At 46.7% G+C, this 16,986-nt stretch overlaps 1 protein-coding gene across 6 annotated transcripts in view; it reads right to left on the bottom strand.

The window, feature by feature from the left end:
* The window catches only part of CPNE4 (copine 4), a 451,414-nt gene that overhangs the window by 190,193 nt on the left and 244,235 nt on the right, over positions 1-16,986 (bottom strand). The window lies entirely within an intron of this gene.

Raw genomic sequence — 16,986 nt, 5'->3', positions numbered from 1 at the left:
TTCCACGTCTACATTCCAGGTGAAAACCTTATTAAGTGTACCATCTTAACAACATCTGGGCTTCTCACTTAAGCCAGGAGACTTGGTTTTTCAAATACCAATGACTTGTTCCCTTTGGTAAATGGCTTAATCTTAAGTCTAATTTTCCTCATTGTTCAGAGTCCACAGAAGTATCTAAGCACCAATCTCATAACCCTGCTACTGGAGTTTCTAGAAGCAGAGACACACTTTTCAAATCTCCACCTGCAAGTCTTTACCACTGATCCTGGCACAGAGAGGGAGCTGGGAGTGGTCTGAGGGAAATGACTGATGGATGAGAATACAGGATAATTGATGTAGAAATTTGAAATGGTTAAATGACTTAAAGATACCACTGTTTCTGCCATTCTTCATTTCCTTCCATCCTGCCTTAACCATCTTCAGAACCTCAAGTAGATGAGTTCTTCAAGCCAAGGAGGCAGCAAGTAAGAGGAAGGATCAGTCTGGTCAATTCTGAAGATGACATTTTTTAAAATTCACAATAAAAATATATCTTAGTGAAAAGAGACACCCAACACAAAAGATTTTCATATACAATTACCATTTTACCTCTATTCAAACTGAAAATTTAATGCTAATATGTCATACCTTAGAGATACTTTATAATGATATTGAAACATTTAATAAATTAATCCATATCCTCCCAATAGTCAATACACTTTGAACACACCTGAAAAAGTTCAGTCTGGTTTACCTTATTTGGTTAATACACACACACACACACACACACACACACACACACACACACACACACACACACACACACACACACACAGGAGAATGCACTGAGGTTCACTGTTCCTAGTAATTTTGAAAAGATTAATTTTATTCCAAAAGGCCATATCTGGTTTCTGGAATTTGGTAATTAGATTTAAAATATTCTACAAGAGAATGTGATATATTGTGAAAGAGATGGAAGTTGGAGGCCCAGAGATTCTAGGTCCCCTTGATGACAATGGAAATGTGGGTCTCCTGATATTTCATGGTTGCTGAAATTTCCTCTAGAAAGAAATGGTAAAACCTCTGGTCTGTCTCTGAAGCTCTGGGAGCCCACGTGGATGGCAGCTTGGAAGTGTGGTGAGTTCCCCCAGGAGTAAACCTTAGCCATCGAGAGTCAGGAGCTGATGGGTGATTGTCTCAGCCTCTCATCCTTGGGAGGGACAGTTCGGAGGTGCGGTCTATACAGCTCCCGGGAGTGCCCTCCACATGAGGCCCCAGGTGCCATCAGTGAGAGCCTCCCCTGTCTTCTTTCTTCCCCATGTCACTCTCCCCATTCCTTCATCCTGCTTTCTGGCATCACCTCCCAAATAAAGTACCTACACTCCAGCTTTTGCCTTAGGCTCTGCTTTGAGGGGAACCCAGACTAAGAAAGAATCAATTACTGATGCATCTGGCTCAGAAAAACAATGGAACTCTGGCTTCTCACTACCACTGTATGGCCATCTCTGTGGTTGGTTGCTCCAAAGGAAGGTTGTGGAAGGATCTGGGCTTAGAGATGAAAGGGCCTGCATTTACATGCCGGCTGTACATCCCACTACATTTGTGGGCAAGGTGTTTAACTTGAAGGCTCAGTGTTCTCAAGTGTAAAATGAAGACAGACCTACCTCAGAAGCATCTTGTGATGGTTAAATAGCAGACATACAGGATCTAAAGCAGTGTTCTTCCAAAACCTGGCCCCTTTGCTTGTTATTTCATTTTCCCAACTAGAAGTAGATATTTCCCATTTTACAGTGGAGAAAACTGAGGCTCAGGGAGATTAACTCATATAACTCTCCCCCTTGTTCATCCCCTTCCAGGTACGCTGTCCTCTTTGCTATCCTCAGACATTCCCACCACAGTACCGTCTCAAAGGTTTTCTTTGTTCTCGCCACCTCAAACTCTCTCCTCTCTGACATGTGCTTGACTAACTCCCTCAACCCTCTTCCTGCCCCTGCTTATTTTTCACCTTCCCCGGGAGGTCTCCCTGATCACCCTATTTGTTACAGCCCTTTCCATGCCTCCCCAAGCTACAGCACTTTTTTAATCCATTTTTTATTTTTACCTTATTGTTTCTCTCCTTTTAGCTCCCTGCATGTTTTTAAGATACTTCTTTTAAAGTTTCTTTCAAACTGTATTATTATCTCCAGTTCTTTGGGTGACACTGACAGTGTGTTACACCTGCTGGCACTTCCTGGATGGCTTATTTCCCTCATGAGTCTTGCAGTTGTCATTGTGAGCCCACCTTCACCAGGAGCCATGTTCTTTCAGGATTCGGGTGCTCTGGGCTCAGAGTTTATCCTGAAGAGCTGGGTTTTATGTTTGCTTCTGCCAAGGCCCTAAGGGAGCCATAACTTCTAAACTATTTGTTTTGTACATTAACTTAACTTGGGTTTTTACATATTTGGTATAAATTAAGACTGGGTTGACTATTCCCAGGTGATTCTCTTTCTATTTGTGATTTTAGGTAAATGACAAGCTTTCTTAATGCTTCTCCAGGTGTCTTTTTTTAGTTCTCCAATGAGGGTGACTCCCATGTCCAGGTGGGTGCTTAGCTGCAAGGCCTGGCAGTCTCTTCTCTTGTCCTCTAGAGGAGTTTCAACAGCAACTCTCCACTTCTGCAGAAACAATAGTCGAATTTACAGCTTTATAAGCTCGTCATCAATGTTTTCTGCCAAATACTCTGGCTTTGTTCCCCTTCTTCACTTTGGCACCCGGGATCACTTTGTTTTACTTTCAATCCCAGTTCTGTGTTTATTTCATACTTTTGTATATTTCATCTAGCTTTTCTTTGTGTTGGAGAAGGACGGGGTTCCTTTTACGTTGGATCAGTTTGTAGGGTGACTAGAAGTCTACCACGTGCAATCCCTTGTCAGAAATGAAATATACTTCAGACAATGTGGAAATTCATGCCAGAAACCTAGAATATAACAACACTGACAATAACAACTGATGTGTAGAGAATTTACCTGGTGGCAGATAAAATGCTAGGGGCTCTAGTGCATTATCCTAATTCAGTCATCCAAACAACTATGAGGTAGGGACCACCATGCCTCTTTTGGAGAAGATGTGAGGTTAGGGTGACTTACCAAGGCCGTGCAGCTGGGTAAGTGGTGGACACACCTCAAATAAAGCAGCGTTCTGGCTGCTGAGGTGTATTTCCTTAGTCTACCATTTACAATGTGTATGACTTTGGGCAAAGGACGTAAACTTTCTCAGGAAAGTGGGGATGACAGTGATGATTCTCAGTGTGAAGGTTAAGGGAGAACACCCTCAGAGAGTCCAGGGCACAGGGCCTGGCTCACGTGCTCTCTGTGAATGCTCGGTGTTCTTGCACAGCGCCCACTTAGAAATTGTATTTGTATTGTACGGGGATGAGGTGTTCTGCAACCTGGCATACCCTGCAGGATCGGTGCTGGTGGCTCTCTAATAACCATCCTACCTGGCTATCAACCTTCCTTGAAGGGGGATGTGGGTGGTGCATCTTTGCATCTTCCATGGGGGAGATTAAAACCAGACATGAGGTTTCATCAGTATCCTAATGGAATCGTGAGGCCATCACCACATGACTGCCTTCCTTTTTCTTCTATCTTGTGTGAGAGTTTATTTAGTAGCTTGACTTCCCCACACTTGATTATAAGTTCCTGGAGGACAGAGCTGAGAACTACGGATCTGAAGACCCCAAAGTGCCCATTACATGACAAGGGTACTCTATATAATGTTTGTTAAATAAAACACTAGGGGAGAACTGTACTAAGGACTACAAAGGAAGGGTTGCTCAGTATATCACTTTTGAAAAATTGCTTAATTGTGAAAGCAAAATATCATACCATGTACTAAAATGAATGGCAAATGCATTCAAGTCTTAACTATAAACATTTAAACCATAAGTCTAGGAAAACAGGCAAATATGATTCTGATCCTGAGGTATTCAAATTTTTGGAGTAAGGAAAGAAACCACATAACCAACATAAATTCATAGTTTACTCATATAATTTTAAAACTTCCATATGTAAAAAATATTAAGGATAAATGAAGAATTTGAAAAGTATCTGTAACTGATCAAGTCTCCTTTTTAATAAATAGTGATACAAGTTGATTAAAATAATAAATACCCTCATGGGAAAAAAAGCAAATGATAAGGAAGTGTAGTTTCAAAAAGAAGAAATACCAGTGACCAAGAAATAAATTAAAAGAGTCTAACCACTTTCATAGTCAAAGGATTACAATTATAAAACTGAAGAGAAAGTTTTTATCTGCATGCCTGACAAACTTGAAAAGATAATGCTGTAGACAAGACTGGGGAGATAAGATTTACATATATATGAATGGTGGTAGATTAAATTTATGCTCTCTTTTTTGAGGACATTTTTTCCATATGCATAAAAAATCTGATCTAATCACCCTACTTTCAAGAATTTTCTATAAAGAAATCTGAGATTCAACAACTGATAAATATCCAGCAGAGGAACCAGGATTAAATCAATTATGATTTACTCCAGTTACTGTGAAGCTATGAAAAAACACATCATTGAAGAATATTTAATGAAATTAGAAAAGGTTTAGATTATAACGTTAAGCTGGCAAAAGTCACATGCAAAAATGTGACTAAATTCACTTTAAATACACACACACACACACACACACCAGATGAATAGAAATCAGCGATGATCATGTCAGGGGGCAGAATGATGACAAGGCTTTTCCTTATTTATTTTTTTCTTTGTTTTCAATATTTTTACATTGTGCACATATTACTTTTATATTCGCAGAACTCAATCACACATGCACACACACACCTGTGCATTTTTAAATAAGGGCTAATAACATAAGAAAGTTCAGCCTGCTCCTGTCTTTCACCGGCCACTCGTCTCCAGCTGCCTCTCCTACATTCTTGAAGAAAGGATGCTTTAAGCCTCTCAGATTCCTCAGTCAGAATGCTGGAGATTGTTCCAGTGTTGAGAGTGTACAAATTACTCAGGAATGTGAAAGACATAAACTTTGGAGTTGTATATGTTTGGATCAGAATCCCAGGCCAGCCGGTTACTGGCTCTGTGTCTTGGGCAATTCCCTTATACTCTCAGAGACTTACTTGACTTCTTTGCAAAACAGGGTTATAAGGTCATAAAAATTCACCTAATGGTATTATAACAAGAACAGTATGGTGTAACAGTTCAAAGCACGGATTCAGCAATCAGACTGCCATGGTTCAAACCCCTGCTGTGCTACCTACCAGCTGTGAGCGCAGGGCCAGGTTATTTAAACTTTATGTGATGTGGGAGCCTCTACTTCACAGGAGATGATAGTACCTGGATTACAGGGCGCTGCGAGAGCACTTGGAGCAGCCCTGGCACATGCTGTGCACTATGCCACTATGCCAGGGCTGCAACTATTGGGCGAGGAGTCTATGATATAAAGTGCCCCTGGATGATTGAGTCTGAGTGCCTACTGTGTGCCAAGGCTTTCTTAGGAGTCCAGAATATCAGAATATGAAAACTCTGCTTTGGAGGAAGTCAGGCACTTGAGAAGGAGGTGTACACAGGTCGGAAACGAATCCCCAGTTGAGTGGAGTGAAGCCAGCTGGGTGCACAGCACACCCAGGAGCAAAAGGGAGTCCTATATCTGTGGGCCTGGTGCTCAAGGAAGCAGATGCCACTAAGCCAAACTGAAGCCTCAGCAGGTGCTCAGGCGTGTCTGTGTGCATCTTCTGTTCCATGCTCCTCCTAGTCAGGTCCCCTTGTCCCAGCCTTAAGAGGAGACCGGGGGACAGAAACAGGAGAGTGGAGCCAGACTCTCACACTTGCTCTGCTCCCAAGCCCACTCAGCCACTCCTACTTCAGCAGCTTGGCAGCCTAACAGTGACTTACACTCATAGTTGACATAATTTGACATTTCAGGTCCCTTCTCCTGCTCCTGCAGCCAGATATGGGGCCATACACTTCCTCTCTGTGGGCTGGGTGACCTGGCTGGCCTCCAGTGAAAGGCTATGCTAACTCCTGTGTTCGGAGTGCCAAATACACCTGTTCTGCCCTCACAGAGTTTTAAGAACAGAGGGACATCTGAAAACTAGGCTGCTCAGCCACACACCATCCCCAGGGGCACTTCCTTGTTCTGCAGGCCGCAGGGGACCCATCGGATACCCTCCCTCCAAGATAGCGGATTTGTCTGCCAGCCTCTCCATGCCTGGCTCTCACTGGCACCTTCCATAGGAGTCCAGTTTAGAAGGTTAAGTCTCTCCAAACAGGTGGGGAGTGGGCCGAGCCTGGGGAAGGCAACCAGGAGGCCAGCTGTTCTCCGTGGCTGGGAACCCTGCCCTTCTTTCCTCACTTTGTGCATTCCTGCTTATCTTCTGAGACCTCCTGTGCTGTCATCTGTCTGAGACTCTCTCTGTTTTCTGGCTCAGGCGCTCGTGGACGTTAGCGGCACTTCTGTGCCACCGGGAACATTCAGGATAATTCTCTTCCACACACTAGACCATGAGTGTTTGGGGGCAGTTATTATGCCCTTTGCCTGCAGCCCAGTGCCAGCATGGTGGTGACTTGACATATAATGTGGGTCCAGTCTATGTGAGATGAATGAATAATGGGAGTAACAATTAACCATCCAGATAGGTCAGGCATATTACTCAGTGTAAAGAGGGTAGAGGAAATTCTAGGCAGAAAAATATCCACACAGACCCTCTCTTAGACTATGTCCTAGGGTTTCAAAGAGGGCCACACTAGGTCATTTAGGGCTAAGCATATAGCTCACCTCCCTCAGTAAAAGGTATCCAAACTTCATTTTCTTTTATATTTTTACCTCATAAGGAATACATGATTATTTCAAGTTTTTTTTAATGCAGATAAATAAAACAAAAAGCCCAACCACTGCTAACTGGTTTTAAATCAAATTCCTCCTAAGACCTGATACTAGGAGTTATTTCTCACACAGGACTTAATGGCAACATAGAAAAACAAAACTCTCGGTAAGTTATATGGAAAGTAAGGCAAGACGTTTCATATGTCAGGTGTCTCTCATCAAACACCAATAAAATGCAACTTGTTAATGGTAAATATTTGAAGTACTAGCTTTTAAGAAATGGATTTCCATGCTAGTGATGGATGCAAAATAATGTGAATGCCACAGAATTGTATACATGCAAGTGGTTAAAATGGTAAATTTATGTTAATATTTTGTTATGTCTCTCTCTGTCTCTGCCCCTCTCCCCCTCTATATATATGTATATGTATATGTATATGTATATGAATATGTATGTGTGTATGTATATGTATTTGTGTATGTGTATATACACACACAGTGGCTCAGTGGCCACCTTGGAATCTGTGTCACTGGCCTGGGAGGAGCTGAGATGGTCCATGAGAAGATCCATCATGTGCTCTAGAAAAGTCATCTAGCTTTGTTGCTTATATGCCCCTTAAAAGAATTCTGAAAAGCTAGGATTTCACTTAAGTACAGCTGGCATCTAAATTATTTCCTCCAAGTTTTCATTAGGTGCAAGGGATATAATATCCAACATATTTTAATTCTATCTTAAAACTCTGAAATTTAAAGAGTAGCAATTTGATGCCATAGTGATTTAATGCTACTATCTATTGAAAGAAAAAACACACGGATAAGCTTTTTTTTTAAAATTTATTTTGTTATCATTAATCTATAATTACATGAAGAACATTATGTTTACTAGGTTCTCCCCTTCACCAAGTCCCCCCCAATACCCCACTACAGTCACTGCCCATGAGCACAGTAAGATGCCATAGAATCGCTACTTGTCTTCTCCATGTTGCACAGCCCTCATGGATAATTATTTTAACAAATTTTAAAAACTTCCTTTTCCCCCTTCAAATTATATCTTCATTGTACTTTCTTCATAGAATTTTATCCTCATGTTATTTTATGCCTTTTAAAATATTTTATTAATCAGTCTCTCATATCTCTTTGTATAAATCTTAAAAGTTTTCTATAACCCTAAGTGTTAAAGATTTTAATTCAAATTTAGGTATCATTATAATCATGAGTACAAAATTGATCAAAACAATGAAATATCTCCTAAATTTTGATAAATAATTATTGGAGTTAAGATTTTAATTCAAAATGCATCTCAGTAAGATGGTTACTCTTGTAATTACTTTATGTATTCATAGATGAATATAGCCAGTTGCTAGAATAAATGAGATTCAGCCTCAACTGCCTTTCTACTTTTCATTGTTATAAATGCCTCAAACTGAGGTTTTTCTCATGAATAAACAGACATGAATGGAAGTTTTGTAATAGTGGTATCACTCAATTTTTTGTGCTCTTTCCAAGTTGTATGCCAAAATCTCATAGTGACTTACCATCAAAATTATTTCTAACAATCCAGCAACTAACAAGTCAATTTGGTTCACCTTCAGTTTTGTAGAAAACAAAGAACTGGAAAACCTGACTTTGAGTCAGAGAGATTTGCTGACTACCAGGTTAAGACAGTCGCCCATGTTCGCCAAGTGCACACTAACACTTCAGACGGCGTTCCTTCGCAGGCTTTCGTCACCACAGGAAAACATGCCACAGACAGCATTCTGGCACCATGTTTCTTTTACTTGATAAGCAGGGGAAGGGGGGTTCCCAGGCACACACACAGCAGAGGTGGACATGAAGACCTGTGAACCGAGCCTGTGGACTCTGGAACTCACACTTCCTTGAGGTGTGCATTTCCATGCTGGGAGAGCATTGCCCTAAGTCAGCCCATCAGCGGACCATATAAGGTAGAGAAGGAGACCCCTCACTGACCTGCACTCTGGGATGGAGAAATTCATTGGGACTCCGGGAAGGGGGCCTCCCCAGCCCTGCAGCTAAGCCATTTTCCACATTATTTCACCTGTTCTCTAACAACAGATGCATTTGCACCACTAGGCCTGGTGTTAAGACTGTCAGAAGACATCATTAAGTTATTTAAGATACTGGACTAATTTCTTGGTCATGAAACTGGCCATTTTCTGCCAGAACCAGAACTGAGGGAAGCTGTGACCTGAAGGGCTCAACTACTTCCCGGCAGGGAGAGCCAGACTGGACGAGGTACAGGACGGGGATCAGATGCAGTGATTTGCCTTTGCAGGCTCGCCTCTGGCTTTCGCAGCTTGAAGGGACCTCAGCTGTTGTCAATGAAGAGTTCGCTCCTGCCACCACCCCCACACTATCTCATACCTGTTTCCATCCAAATTACTTTCTAAAGAGAAAAAACAGTCAATGAAGAGTTTGGTACATGTTAACTGTATGTAACTGTATGTAGCTATATGTAACATATATACATAAATGCATATCAATGTGCATTGTCATTATACATAAACTCTTCAGTTACATTTTCTTCCACTTCAGGTTTTTTTTCTTCTCCAGGAAAGGTATTTTAATATGAGTTCAAGGGTATTCTGCACAGAGCCACTATTCCCAATTGTAATTCACCCAGAAAGCACCTGTTTTGGCTTGAAATACCATTGATATACCATATAAACTCACAAATTTCTATGCATGGCCCTTCTCTCTATATAAATTCCTATCATAAACACCCAACTGCCAACTTGGAAATCCAACATGTAGCCCCAACATAACATCCCAAGACAGAATTTTTATTCCCTCTCCCTCCAGAAAACTGCTTCTCAGGGTCCTCTGTTTTTGTAAACTACCAAAATACATCGAATTGCTCAAACAAAAAACCTATTGATCATTCATCTTTTCCCATGTCCCCAGCCAAATCCATCAGCAAATACCCATTAGAGGGAATATGAAATATTACACCTTCACATTCCCTCCTATCCACTCCTCTCTCCACTGGACCAAGATGGTGTTCGTCACAGACATTGGGTAGATTCCCTCTCAGGGCACATTCTACCCTTTCCCTCCATTTTCTAGGCCGGAGCAAGAATGACATTTTCAACATGGAGATCATATCATGTCACTTCCCAGCTTAAAATCCTTTGTGGTTTTCTATTGTTCCTAACATAAAATCCAAACTTCTATAGAAGCCTAGAAGGTTCTATATCAGTGATTTTTTTTCACCTGTGGTCAGAATTGCCTAGAGAACCTAAAACGACAACAGCCTAGCATCCACACCCCAACCCAGCCTAATGAAATCAGAACTGCAAGCGGAGCAGTGCGTTCCCGGACATGGCAGGACTGCTGGCCGTTGCCCAGCGTCACCTGGCTTCTCCCCACTGCTCTCGCTGTGCCTCCATCATACTGCTCTCACTCATGGAAGTCCAAACACAGTGATACATTTATTTTTCTGGACACAAATGTGTGCCTGCCTGCCCACGACCTCTGCCCCAGCCGTTTTCCTGTCTGCAGTGCTTTGTACTCAGATGGTCAGTTGGTTGACTCCCTCTCATCAGTCAGGCCTCAGCTCACATATCGCCTCTGCCAAGAGGAGAAAGTCACAGAGAATTGGCCAGCTGACTCATAGACCTTCCTGTCTGTGTCCACAAGAGCAGGGTCCTCATGTCAGGAGTCACCACCTGCACCCTCCAGTCACTCACCCATCCCTCTGTTTCTTGTGGCCAGTGGCTGCCCTATGACCCCTTACCTATGGGGCTGCCATCTTAAGAAGCACCAGGATTATCAGGCTCTCAGCATGCCGTGCAAGCAGGGGCCACTGATGATTGCCTCTGAGAAGTGACTCTTCTTCTTGGGGATGAATCCCACCACATGGACCTTTATGATCATTCAGTGACCTTTCCCAACAAAATACTCACGGAAAACCCAGTTCAGTTTTGGAAACTGTTTCTTCAGGGATGCAGCTGACAAAGCTCCCATTAGTAGAAGAGTTTCAACACAGATGCCCAAGTACATCTTCCCTGTTGCCCACCACTTTCAGGATCTTGATAGGACTTACATAAATGAGTATTGACCTGTGGAAGTGTGCCTGGCTATGGCGGAGAGAGGAATGCAATCAGCCCCTCGCCACGCCAGTTCCCTTTCCCATAGGGAAAGTTGGTCCAGAGGAAAGGATGTTTTTTTTAAAATTCAACTGCCAGAGGGGGCATTTTTTTCTTATTTCTGCAAAAGCACCCCATGTGGTAGAAGTAGCCCTGGCAGTACTGTTATTTTGCTGGTTGTTTATTGCTTTATTTGGCAGATGACAATCCTATTATTCAGAGATGAAGTATTGTATGCCAGTAGAAAACATTTCAGTAAGTCAAAAATCTTCTAGCTAGTTGGCAAAAAGTCTAGAGCTCTTTCCATGATCACTTGGAAGCTCATCCTGTTGCTTTGGGATGATCCCTGGTTTATAACCAGTACCTTCAACAGCAGCAACTGGCTCCAAGGTTCTGGAGTGAGAAGTATGAGGGTCAAAGCCCAGAGAAGAGCAGTACTAACAGCCTGCAACTCCACGGGGCCCTCTGTTCTCTCAGGTTCCTGCTCCTAACCTGGAAACTGAGGGGCAGACTCTGCAGCTCCCCCTGGATGCCAGAGTCTCTGGCCCAAGTAAGTGGCGGAGCTCTCTGTAAAGGAGGGGCGTTCTGTCCTCTCAGCACAGCTGTCCCAGGTTACTTGGGTCAAAGCATCTTGTGAGACAACGTCTGCCACGTGACACCACGCTGGAATTGATAGGGAAAATGAGAGTTCTGTAGAACCAAAAGGGGAATTCAGCCCCCTTCCCCAAGGTCCTTCCGGTTCCTCTTCCTGCCCTGCTTGCTGCACGCCAAAAAACCTGCTACGTATAAGGAAGTAAGAAAGTACAAATTGCCTCCCTTGCCTGTGCTTGGGGCTCAGCCCTTTGGAGCTCACTGTCCTGGGCCGGCGGTGTGAGATGAACCTCGTCCCTGCTGAAATCCCCGAGGGCCGCTTGGCTCTTCCGTCAGGCGATCCAGCTCAGTTTTCCGCAACTTTGGTTCCCGGACCGGAAAGCCCAGCCGCTCCGGCCTGTTGTCGCCGCCAGTTCGGGCCACCGGCGGGCGGGCGTGGGGCCGGCGGTCGGGTGGAGAAGGCGCGCCCTGCCCCATCTAGCAGACCCCGCCGGCTGGCCTCGAGCGCCCCGCCCCGCGGCTCCCGCCGGACCCACCTCCCGGGGACCCACCCACGGCCCTGCAGGCGGGGCTTCCCGGGGAGGGAACGTGCTGGCCTCCGACGTATCCTCGACTGGGCGAGTGTGCAGTCCGCCAGAACCAATTGGCGCCACGGGGCAGCAGGGCTTCAGCGGCAGCTGGCCCGGCCCGGGGCACCTTAGTCAAGGCTGCCCGAATTTCCTAAGGGGCGCAAGCAGATGGGCATCAGACTGACTCCCCTGGGAAACCCTCCCCCATGTTTGTCCTGGCAACCCCGCGGAGGAACATGCTGCGGAGCCATGGGAAGATGGCCTCAAGGCAGCGATCAAGAGTTTCAGAAAGGGTTTTCTGGGCACTATGGAGTTGGAATGACTCCTGGCAAACTCAGAACTTTGCGTGAGATAGAATGGCCTGGCTTTGAGGTTGGGTGGTCCCCTGAAGGGACCCTGGATGCTCAGGCAGGCCGCCACGTCCGGCCAGTAGTCACAGGGAAGCCAGGGCACCCAGGCCAACTCCCCTACATTGATTCCTGGCTCGAGGCAGCTGTGATTCTCCTGTAACAAACGGGCAGGCAAAGGTCCTGGTCACTTCAGCCAAGCAGACAACAAGGTGCTCCAGAAAAGTCTTGTGACCACACATCCTCCCAGTGACCCAGAGGACGAACCCGTTCTGCTCCTGCATTATGGACTGCCGAGGCCATCAGCACCCAACATCCTGGCCATGGATACGCCGCCACTGCTGGCCTTTGCCCCACCACCACCGAGCCCACCTGACTTGCCTGCCCTGGTCCGGTGGACCGACTGCGCTCATGCCCACATCCATGTGCCCTCCGGATGCCAGTACGAGAGACACGGGAGCCCAAGGTGTGATGAAGATGGGACCATCCAGTCCGGCTGGTCCATGCTCTGCTGTCCACCCTTCTCCACAACGGGCCTCCTTGGTTGGACGTAACACCCCATCATACTCAGAAAAGCCACAAACCCTGGTTAACCTCATGGAGTCCCTCTTCCAGACCTATTGGCCGACGCGGGAGCACTGCCAACCACTTCTCCGGACCTTCTTCAACACGGAAGAAAGAAGGCAAATCATTAGGGGGGCCCACCAGCACCTCAAAGAACACACACCAGCTGGGGTCCTGGACTGTGGGGCGAGGGCCAAGATCACTGTTCCTGAAGAACATCCCACTTGGGACTTCACCATGACCGAGGGGCAGCACCAGATTTGGTACCAGGAGGCCCTCCTCCATGGGAACAAGGCTGGGTCCAAGAAGCCCATGAACATGACCAAAATATCTTCCGTCACCCAACAATTGGGAGAGTCCCCTGGGGACTCCTACAAAAGACTGCATGAAGCGTACTGTATCTATACTCCCTTCAACCCCGAGTCACAGGAAAGCCAGCAGAGGGTCAACACTTCATTCGTGGCCCAAACCACCCAGGACAGAAACTCTAGAAACTTGAAGCCTTCTCTGGAATGAACATTACTCAGCTGATTGAAATTGCTAACAAGGTATATATAAACAGGGAAGTTCAGGCTGAAAGGGAGGCTGAAAAGTGAATGAAGAGGAAATTACGTCTCCTGGCAGCCACCCTGAGTGAAAGGGGCAGATGGGAAGTAGAAGGAATCAGGCCGCCAAGAGGGGGGAAGCCCAGAGCCCCCTCGGTACAAGATCAGTGTGCCTACTGTAAGGAGAAGGGGCACTGGAGGAATGAGTGCCCCAGTGAGGAGAAGCCCTGCGGCCCGGCTGCTATGGAGAAGAACCCTATGAAGAGGGACTCACTGGCTGGGCAGGGTCAGGCTTGGACTGACAAGGACCGGGCTCTCCCACTCCCAGCCACCAAGAGCCCACAGACCAAGTGAAAGTAGGTGGCCAAACTGTGACTTTCATGGTTGACACTGGGGCTGAGCATTCTGTGGTCACTTCCCCTGTGGCTCCCGTCAGCAAGAGAACTGCCACTATCCTTGGAGCCACAGGGACACGGGCCATGAAACAGCCTTTCTGCCAGTCCCACCAATGTGAACTGGGGGGCTACAAGGTCCGGCATGAATTCCTCTATCTATCTGAGTGCCCCATTCCCTTCCTTGGCCAAGATCTGCTCTCAAAACTTGGAGCCCAAATAACTTTAGAACAGACAGGGTGCTTAAGCCTTAAGTTAAATCCAGGGTAAGAGGGGCCAGGGTCCCTCATATTGGCGATAATCACTCCCTGGGAAGAAGAATGGAGGCTATTTTGTGCTCAAGCCTTACCAAACAGTCCACCAGAATTCAGGACTGCCTTCCCCTTGGTATGGGCTGAAGACAGCCCACCGGAACTTGCCCATAACCGAGCCCCTGTCATCGTAGAATTGGTTCCGGAGCCCAGCCGCAGAGACAATGACAGTACCCCTTCTTGCAAGAGGTGAAATGGGAATCCAAGAGCACCTGACCAGACTCAAGGAAGCAAGAATCTTGGTCGAGTGCCATTCACCCTGGAACACGCTACTACTACCAGTCAAAAAGCCAGGAGGAGAGTTACTGGCCGGTACAAGACCTGCGAGCCATCAACAGGGTGATTGTCTTTCTACACCCGGTGGTCCCAAACCCATACACCGTCCTCAGCCAGATCCCAGGGTCTGCCAAATGATTCACCTGCCTAGACTTAAAGGATGCCTTCTTCTGCCTTTGGCTGGCCGACCCCCTCCCCAAGCCAGCCCTTGTTTGCCTTTGAGTGGACTGAGCCAGACACAGGGCGACAGATGCAGTTAACCTGGACACAGCTTCCACAGCGATTCAAGAACTCACCCATTCTCTTTGGAGATGCTCTGGCTGATCTTGCCAGCTTTCCTAGGGAAGCCACGTGCTGCACCTTCCTCCAGTATGTTGATGACCTCCCCCTTGCCAGTGTCACCCAAGAAAACTGTGCAGAGGGCACAAAGGCCCTCCTACAACTCCTGTCACTCGGGATACTGAGCCTCATGGAAAAAGGCACAAATCTGCCAGCAACAACTTTGGCACTTGGGCTTCCTCCTCACCCAGGGGAGGAGGGCACTAGGGCCAGAGAGAACAGGGTCATCACCTCCTGGCCCCAGCCTTGAACCAAGAAAGGCCTATGGGAGTTTCTGGGGGCTGCAGGGTTCTGCCAAATCTGGATCCATGGACTCTCAGCAATGGCAAGGCTCCTGTACAACCTCTTAGGCAGACTGGGCTGGAAGCCCCTTGTCTGGACCAAAGAGGCAGAAACTGCCTTCCTTGAAATAAAGACTGCTTTAGGGCAGGCACCAACCTTAGGCCTGCCAGATATAAAAAAGCCCTCCAACCTTTTCGTACATGAAAAAGAGAAGGTGGCCCTCAGGGTTCTCAGACAGACTGTTGGCCCCTGGCAGTGGCTGGTGGCATGTCTGTCAAAGAAACTGGACCCAGTTGCGGCAGGATAGCTACCATGCCTCAACGCACTAGCGGCCACAGTTCTGCTCATTAAGGAAGAGGACAAACTCACTCTGGGACAACAGCTGAATGTCAAAGTTCCCCACGCTGTCATGTCCCTCATGAACGTGCAGGGATACTGATTCCTCTCCAATTCTCGGTTGGTGCAATACCAAGGGCTCCTCTGTGAAAACCTGCGGTCACTCTTGAAATGGTATGGACCCTAATTCCAGCAACCTTCCTCCCCGCTGAGGAGGGAGAAGCAGATTACAACTGTGCTGAGGTAACTGATGAAGTCTGTGTGAGCCGTCCAGACCTATGGGACCAGGCAATACAGAACCCAGAACTCACGCTTTGCAGCGACAGCAGCAGTTACCTGCAGGAAGGCATCCGGAGAGCAGGTCACGCATTGACCACTGAGGTCATAGAAGACCAGCAAGATGGTCGGCACAAGCTGAATTGCATGCCTTAGTCCAAGCCCTCACCATCAGTGAGGGCAAGTGAGTCAACATCTATACTGACTCCCGGTATGCCTTTGCCACTGTATGCATACATGAGGCAATATGTAAAGAAAGAGGGCTCCTCACTGCAGCAGGAAAGGCAATCAAAAACAAGAAATACTAAAACTCCTCAAGGCCATTTGGCTCCTAAGGGAGGTAGCAGTCCTGCACTGCAAAGGGCACCAAAAAGGAAATGACCCCACAGCACAGGGAAATCACCTGGCAGAAGAAGCAGCCAAAGCAGCCAAAGAAAACATGTGAGGTTCCCTCCCTCACCACGGCCTTAATGCCCTCCGCAGAAGCCCTGCTGCCCAGATACACTAGGAAAGTAATTGACTGGGCTGCGGCTGAAGGAGCTACCCAGACCAGAGAGGGTGGTGGGTGCTGCCAGACAGGAGCGTCTTTATCCCAACTGCCACTGGGGGGCATTTCGTCAGTAAGTACCATCAGCTCACCCACCTAGGGAAGACTATGCTGGAAGCCCTCCTCAAAGAGCAATACTGCATCAGTCAGTTACCAACCTTGTGTTGGGCATCCAGAGAGCAGTGCATGACTTGTGCCAAGAATAATGCCCAGTCTCCACCGCGACCCCAACCAGGCATCCAGAGGACCAGAACCACCTCCTTTGAAGACCTAGAAATGTACTTCACAGATGTCCAGCCAAGCAAAGTGTTCAGATACCTACTGGTAATAGCCTGTACCTACTCTGGGTGGGTCGAAGCCTTCCCAGCCAGGACTGAGCAGAGCTGAGAAGTAGCCAAAGTTCTCCTGAGGGAAATCATGCTCCAGTTTGGCCTACCGTCCACAACTCACAGTGATAATTGGTCTGCTTTTGTGGCAGACACCGTAGAGATCTTAACCAGATCTCTCAATGTCACCTGGAAACTCCACATGGCTTACAGGCCCCAAAGTTCAGGGAAAATGGAATGAATGAATCGCACCCTCGAGGGCACCCTAGCCAAGTTTTGTCAGGAAACTGGCCTCCTGTGGCTGAACCTACTACCCCGGCCCTCCTGCATTCCCATTGCACACCTGGAATGCAAGGGTTTTCCCCT

The sequence above is a fragment of the Manis javanica genome, chromosome 15 (genome assembly GCF_040802235.1).
Source record: "Manis javanica isolate MJ-LG chromosome 15, MJ_LKY, whole genome shotgun sequence".
Taxonomy (NCBI): domain Eukaryota; kingdom Metazoa; phylum Chordata; class Mammalia; order Pholidota; family Manidae; genus Manis; species Manis javanica.
Note: the sequence above shows the minus strand (reverse complement) of the source record. Positions and strands in the feature narration are given on the sequence as shown.